This window comes from Myotis brandtii, unplaced genomic scaffold, assembly GCF_000412655.1.
Source record: "Myotis brandtii unplaced genomic scaffold, ASM41265v1 scaffold55, whole genome shotgun sequence".
Lineage (NCBI taxonomy): Eukaryota > Metazoa > Chordata > Mammalia > Chiroptera > Vespertilionidae > Myotis > Myotis brandtii.
Window position 1 is genome coordinate 1,223,182 of NW_005370042.1, and position 8,042 is coordinate 1,231,223.

The 8,042-nt window shown below is 38.8% G+C and overlaps 1 pseudogene; it reads left to right on the plus strand.

Annotated features, from left to right (window-relative positions):
* Positions 1-1,869: 1,869 nt before the first annotated feature.
* On the plus strand, positions 1,870-7,000 carry LOC102248272 (annotated as a pseudogene).
* Positions 7,001-8,042: the final 1,042 nt, after the last annotated feature.

The following is an 8,042-nucleotide window of genomic DNA, read 5'->3' on the forward strand; positions in this document are numbered from 1 at the left end:
GACTCTGATGTACTGTATTTCATAATATAATTTTCAAAATTATATCTATTTTTCAGATAAGAAAACTTGGGCTCAAGGGTATCTGTGACTTAATCTAAGGTCCCAACTTCACCTTGTCTTTAACTACAAGTTTAGCTTTTCTACCAGACATTTTCAGAGTCCCCAGTAAAATTTCAAGAATACTAACAAAGCATTGTCTACTTTGCATCAAACCTGCTTATTGATCCTTCCTTCCATCAATACCCCATGCTAACCTAAGCCAAAAATTGCTTCAAAGGTAATAAATATGTTCCAGAATTTGAGAAAATGCATAAGAACTTGACCAAATACTACAGATACATAATAGGTACTCAAGTACATTTTTCAAACATTGTTCTGACATTGTAACAAAGATGGTTTTGATGGTGAATTCTCCCAAACATTTAAGAAGGAAAAAGTACCAACTATAGACAATATCCTTGCCAAAACATAAGCGAAGAGAATACTTCCCTTTTGTACTTTTGTTCAGCCAGTATTACATCAATACCAAAGCAGACAGACACATAAGATCAGAACACTACAGACCAATATCCCTCATGAACAAAGAAAAATTATCAACAAGATATAACAAAGTAAAGATAGCAAGATATAGGAAATCTAATATGCTGTAACCAAATGGGTGCATGGAGAGACCCTGTAAATGCGAGGCTGACCCAACATTCAAAAATCAACCAATACAGTTTATCATATAGACAGACTAAAGAAAAAAGCTTAAGATTTTTCAAAATATGCATAAACAGCATTTTATGAACTTCCACATCTATTCATGTAAAACAAATAAACATCCTCTTAGCAAACTAGAAATGGATGGGCACTTCAGGTAGCCTGGTAAAAATTTTAAAATTACAGCAAACATCTTATTTTATGGTAAGGACTGACTGTTCTCCCCAAACTGTAGGAAAGCAAAGATGTTCACTTGCCCTTGTCCAACATCACACCCACAAGGCAAAGGAGAGATGCATATAGGTTAGATGCCAGGAAAAAATAAAACTATCACCATACATAAATTGCATGAGAAGATCCTATAGAATCAAAAAGCATGGAGGCAGGGTACCTAGGACAATCAGTGAATTTATAAAGCCAAGATTATAGGACCAATACACAAATTTCAATAGTTTTTATGTACTAGCAATAAGAATTGGAAACTGAAGTTTAAACAGTAACAACACATTGGGAGTTTTAAAAAGATCCAAACTGGTTCCCAGCTTCCACATCCCTCCTTGTTCCCATATCAGAGCCGAAGCCTCTGCTGAGAAATAGTAATTAACCAGTCCTACCTGCATTCTCTGGGCCTCAGCATCATCACTGTCCTTGAAATAACTTTCATGCAGCATCTTGGTCCTCATAACTCTACCAAGCTCTTGCTCCTAAGCATCATGTTAGCTTGCATGTTCCCATTTCTTATGTCTGTCTTAGCATCTTGGTTGCTGTTCTGAAATTCCTCATCTGGGATTCTGCTCCATATACTAATCACCTACTATGATCAGGGCATTTTCCCTAAATGCCAGTTTAGAATTTAAAGAGGCTGCTGGGACAGATTTTTGGGTTCAGGTTTTAAGGACTCCTGGGTATTGTTCTTCCTAGATTTTCATTTCCAAATCTCATCCTCATTCCCAATGAACTATCCCTCTTCTTCATTTTGCCCCCTTCTCCATTTTCTTTCCAACCCTTTACTCAAATTTAATCGCCACCTTCTACATTGTGAGAGGGGAAAACAGGGCAGTGTAGTCTCGGCATTGGCTGGGGACCATGGACATCATGGGCCCAATAAGGTCACATCCAGAATGAGGAGAGGCTCCAGGTGCTGAGTCTGGATGAGGGGTGACCAAGATGAACACAGACATGAATAAGGCAGCTCTTTTGCCTCCAGGTAATTTCAGACCTGCAGCTCCCAGGTCCTTAGAAAACGACTCAAAGCATGAGGTCTCACTGCTATAATCTTGGGTAAGTTCCCCTCCCCACTTCTGGAGAAATTAATATAAAACTCTCACTCCTGTCTAAGTCCTCCCAATCTCTCTAAGAACTTGGTCTCTACTGAGACAAGCCCATTTGCTCCACTCTCAAGAAGAGTAACAGAAGCACTGTAGGGTTACAGTTTTCTTCTCTTGTAGATCCGTTTTCAGTAGGCAAGCTAGAGGGACTCAGAAAGGGAAAGTGCTCAATCTGAACCCTGGGATGGGCACAAACTTTGCCTCCTAGGTAGGATAAACTTCACCTCATACCTGCAATTGTATCAAAGACAACATGGAAAACAGATGAGCCCTGGCTGGTGTGGCTCAGCTGGTTGGAGCATCATACTGTACACCAAAAGGTTGCAGGTTCAATTACTGGCCAGGGCACATACCTGGGTTGCAGGTTCGATCTGGGGTGCTTTCACTCAGCTGGTGTTGCTCAGTGGTTAAGCATCAACCTATGAACCAGGAGGTCTTGGTATGATTCCTAGTCAAGGGCACATACCCAGGTTGCAGGCTCATTCCCCAGTGAGGGGGGCGGGGAGGGGAGGAGGCAGCCGATCAATGATTATCTCTCCTCACTGATGTTTATATATCTCTCTCCCTCTCCCTTCCTCTCTGAAATCAATAAAAATATTTTTTAGAAACATATTTTAAAGAAAACAGAGGAAAGGTTCTTCATTGATGCCAATCCATGTGATTATTTGGATATGCAAATTTGTGTGTAGGATATAATAAACCTTGAACACCTCATTAAGTTCTCGGGTATTTTCCACAAAGTAATAATAGTTACAATAGAGTAGTTCTTTATTACAGGATGTTTTACTCAAAATTCACTTATTTAAACCAATCTCAACAGCAAGAATTGGCAGAAGAACTTCAATATTCCTGCCCTGTATCTTTCTGCATTTAACTGGATGATCCCATACCATTACATTAATCTACCCTTTATCCTACAGAGCCCAGATGCCAACAAGCACCTTTCCTTGGAAGTCTCTTATTATCGCCCCCATAGTCATTAGAATCTAAGCCTTGGTCTTTCTCTACTGACCATCTGCCTCTCTGGATTTATTATTTCTAGTAGTCCCACCATTATTTAATTAATGACATAAAGAAAGTTATTTAATCCCCTTTCAATTATCTCTTTCTTTTACCTATCCCACCAACAAACACTCTGTCAACTTGAAAAAAAAAAGTTTCCCAACCCATTCCCTCATTTGTATTCCCATTGACACTACCTTGGTCAGGTCCCTTGTACTCCACTCTTTGGCTATTGAATTACCTCCAAACCAGTCTTCCTGGCTTCAGGTTTCACTCCCCATCAATCATCCAGTCTCCACAGCCCTCCCACACAAATGGAAGGGACTTTGTTTTCACCCTAATAAAAGCTTCCGGTGACTCACAGCAGAAAGCACTCAATGGACATTTGTGAAATGAAATATTAAATAGTACTCAGGTTTACCGCCATGGCACTCTGCAAAATGAGAGGCATGCAAAAACTGAAGTGCATCTTCCCATTGATGTTAATGTTTAATAGATCTTGAAAGAGGTCTGAATGCATAGAAATCTAACTATTTTCCTCAGAAAGAAGGGAAAGAGAATCAGTTCCTAACATATTTCTGAACAATATTCCAGAGTGCAGTTGCTGCAGAGGATTGTGGGAGCCTCTGCATCCCCGATCGCTAGGAGAGAGGTACCTCTCCTTTTCCCCTCTCCCTTTCCTTAAGAGTTGTCTGCTGGTTCTCAGCCTGAAGAAGATTCTACAGTCCTTACTGGTCATTTTCTTGGCGTTACCATATTTTGAAGCACAGTTAATCTAGTTTTCTGTGTGTGAGCTTTCTTTTTGTCCATCTTAAAAAAATTAAAATATGTTTAATCTGTAAACTAGACAAGAGTTAGTTTACAGTGTCCAAGTCCTTCCAGCAGTCATCTCTTGTAGGGATGCGCAGGGTCATGGCCAAGACCTGTCCGCAGCAGGAATAGGCCTTCTTGAAGTATGCCAGCGTCTCTTGGAAGGATGCTAGTTTAATGAATCTTGGAATGAGTTTTTCATTGAATCAACAAGGAGCTCATCGTGCACTGTCTTCTGCTGGTACTTCTTCCCATAATTGTCAGACGATAACATTGGAAGTACAGGTTCACTCCCCCTGTCTTCTCAACACCGTGGAGATGCAGGCCAGGCCAGTGACATTTTGTACAGCTTTGGTCTGTTTGCTAGAGACTTAGATGAATTGAGTGGTTACCCAGGGGACAAGATAACTCCTGAGAATTTTCCCCAAATCTTTCTACAACTTAAAAGGAGGAGCCTCCTAGGGATGACTAGGAAGAAAAAAGTCACTTTAGAAGAGATAGTTTTGATGATCATGGTCCTAGTCTCAACCCAGTGCTTGATGATGACCATGGAAGCTGTTCTCAAGTCTCTGGTTATTATGACAGAATGGATTATGAAGATGACAGATTAAGAGATGGAGAAAGGTGTAGGGCTGATTCTTTTTTTGGTGAGACCTGGCATAACTATCATAAATTTGACAGTGGGTATGAGAGAATGAGACGTGGTTCTGGCCCCTTACAAGAAAATTCTCTCTTTGAGAAAATGAGGGGCACTTCTCCAAACAGCAATATTGAAGACTTCCATGGACTCTGACCGAAGGGTTATCCCCATCTGTGCTCTATATGTGATTTGCCAGTTCATTCTAATAAGGCATAGAGTCAACATATCAATGGAGCAAGTCACAGTCGCCCATGCTAGCTGCTTCTTGAAATCTATCCAGAATAGAACCCTGACAATGATACAGGACACACAATGGGTTATCCCTTCATGTTGTAACTATCTACAAACCCAGTACCAGGAATTTGGGGGCCTCCACCTCTCTCATTTCATCTTGGGGGACCAGCAATTGGACCAAGAGGAAACCTGGGTGCTGGAAATGGGAACCTGCAAGGACCAAGACACATGCAAAAAGGTAGAGTAGAAACTAGCCAAGTTGTTCACATCGTGGATTTCCAATGAGGGAAAAATGTGAGATATCAATTATTAAAGCTGGTGGGACCATTTGGAGTCATTTCAATTAATCTGATTTTAAATAAAATTGATGAGGCTTTTATTGAAATGGCAACCACAGAAGATGCTCAGGCTGCAGCGGATTATTATACAACCACACCAGCATTAGTACTTGGCAAGCCAGTGAAAGTGCATTATCACAAGAGTATGAAAGAATAAAAAAACCTGAAGGGAAGCCAGGCCAGAAGTTTGATCAGAAGGAGGAGCTTGGATGTGTGATACATCTCATCAACTTACCTCATTCTGGCTATTCTGACAGTGTTGTCCTTAAGCTTGCTGAGTCTTATGGGAAAATACAGAATTATATACTGATGAGGATGAAAAGTCAGGCCTTTATTGAGATGGAGACAAGAGAAGATGCAATGGCAATGGTCAAACACTACTTGAAAAAGGCCCTTTGGTTTCAGAGGAGACGTGTGAAAGTTGGCCTATCTAAAAAATACAAAAAATTTGTACTAAGGATTCCTAACAGAGGCATTGACTTACTGAAAAAAAGATAAATCCTGAAAGGAATCTTATTCTCCAGATGGCAAAAAATCTCCAAGCGATAAGAAATCCAAAACTGATGGTTCCCAGAAGACTGAAAGTACAACTGAAGGTAAAGAACAAGAACAGGCCCTCGCCAGTTTGGCTCAGTGAATAGAATGTTGACCTGCGTACTGAAGGGTCCCGGGTTTGATTCCAGTCAAGGGCACATATCTCAGTTGCAGGCTCCTCCCCAGTCTGGGCCCTGGTTAGGGCGCATGAAGGAGGCAAACAATAGATGTGCTTCTCTCACATCAATGTTTCTCTCTGTCTTTCCCTCTCTCTCCCACTCTCCCTAAAAATCAATGGAAAAATATCCTCATGTGAGGACTAAAAAATAATAATAGTAAAATAAAATGAAAGAACAAGAAGAGAAGTCAGGTGAAGATGGTGAAAAGGATACAGAAGATGACCAGGCCGAACAAGAACCTAGCATGCATCTTGAACCTGAAGATGAGCTACTGGTAGGTGAAGCAGCAGCACTGCTAGGAAGTGGCAGTTCAGTGGGAGATGAGAAGATCTTGCTAATTTAGATGATGTGACTTCTGATGGGGAAAAAAAAATCAGACAAAGCTGTGAAAAAGATGGAAATGCGAGTGCTTCAGCTGCAAAGAAAAAGCTTAAAAAGCATCATTTCCCAGGGAACATGGAAGGTTTTGTCACTCTAAATGAGGCTGGTGACGAGGAAGATTCAAAACTTCAGAAACTTCATAAATCAGGCCTGGCATTTAAATCTGGTGACAACTGGTTGAAATTAAGGTGGACAAGATCAAGGAACCTGGTCAACAAAATGAAGCAGTGCTGGAAAATGGAATTAAAAATGAGGAAAATACAGAACCAGGCGCTGAATCTGCTGAGAATGCTGATGATCCCAACAAAGACACAGTGGGGGGGAGGGTCAACTGGGGGAAAAAAACATATGTAAAATTTTAGACAATAAAAAAATAAAAAATATTTTTTAAAAATCTACTTACAAAAAAAAAGACACAAGTGAAAATGCAGGCGGCCAAAGTGATGAAAACACGGTCGACTACACAATCCCCGATGAGTAGAGAATTGGACCACATCAACCCAATGTTCCTGTTGGCATAGACTATGTGACTCTTAAAACAGGGCTTCACATAAGCTGTGTTTACTCTTTTACACAAATGAAGAAGTTGCAAAGAATAGTCATTGCAGCAGCCTTCCTCATTACCGGGAATTAAAGAAATTTCTGAAGAAATTTCTGAACACAGGCAGAAGAAGGAAGTTTAAGATGTGCAAGAAGCTTAATGATTTCAAAGAAAATAATAGTTCATTTTTAATGTTGACCTTTTTTAAATACAACACTAACAACGAGAAGAAAACTACTGTACTCCTTTGTTTTAGTGGGAAAATAGTAGACATCTATTCTTGTGTTAAGTGTTACAGCAAAAACACATAAGGTTAAATTAATGATGAATTTTTGTTTTATCAGAATGGTAACAGACAACTACTTTGTAGATACTGACTTCGTAAGCTACTTAACACATTGTGGGCACATCACAAGCATTCTAATGTTTTCATATTACACAGTGTTTTACATTAATGTTAAAGGCCCACCCTAAAATTAAATACCCATTGCATTTTGAAGTTATTTATTACATGTTCTTAGAAGCTAATATCTTTTTAAAGTATGATACTTTATAAAACGTTTTTTGTACTTGTTCAATAGAAACTTATCTGGCCACTGGGTAAAACTAGCAATAAAACTACTGGTGCGCAATGTGTTAAGACAACTTGCACCATTAAAAAAAAGATATGTAGAACTATTCAAAGAAATGAAATTTAGTACTTCTAGGCTTCAAAGAAATGTCAAAACTTTTGATTCTATTCAATAAAGAACAAAAACAATTGTATGTTCATTACTTTCATCTTAAACATTCCATGTTTTAATCTGAGCCTTGCAGACTTTTCATTTGGAGTTTGAAGCTTTTTTATTGCATTTCATTTTTTGATAACTTCATTAACTGACATTAACAATTAAAATACAGGTTCAGGTTTCTTTTAATGTTATACTGTTGTTTAGGTAATAAGAAATATTAAATAACTGGTTTTAGAGTTTGTAATTTTTCCCTACATTTCTGCTAGATTTTGTATTCTAGTAGTGTATTTTCAGTGAAATGTAAAAATATTCCTGTTCTCTTTGACCAGTATTAATTTCTATAGACCTTGTTACTTATCACTTGAATCCTGTAGCTGTCATACATCTGGTATAAGCAACATTTGATTATTGAAGTGTGTAGATCATCTTTTAATATTTTAAAGATGTTATTTTACATTTCTACATTTAAAAATAGTTTGGCCATAAGCTAGATGCACGCTTCTAATCCCTATACCTGCATATGTGGCCTTTGTGAACAGAAATTTGCTTATAGCTGTGGATTAAAGTTTCTGAAGTGAATACCAATAAAAACCTAGGTCGTGTTTATTGGTTATACATGTTT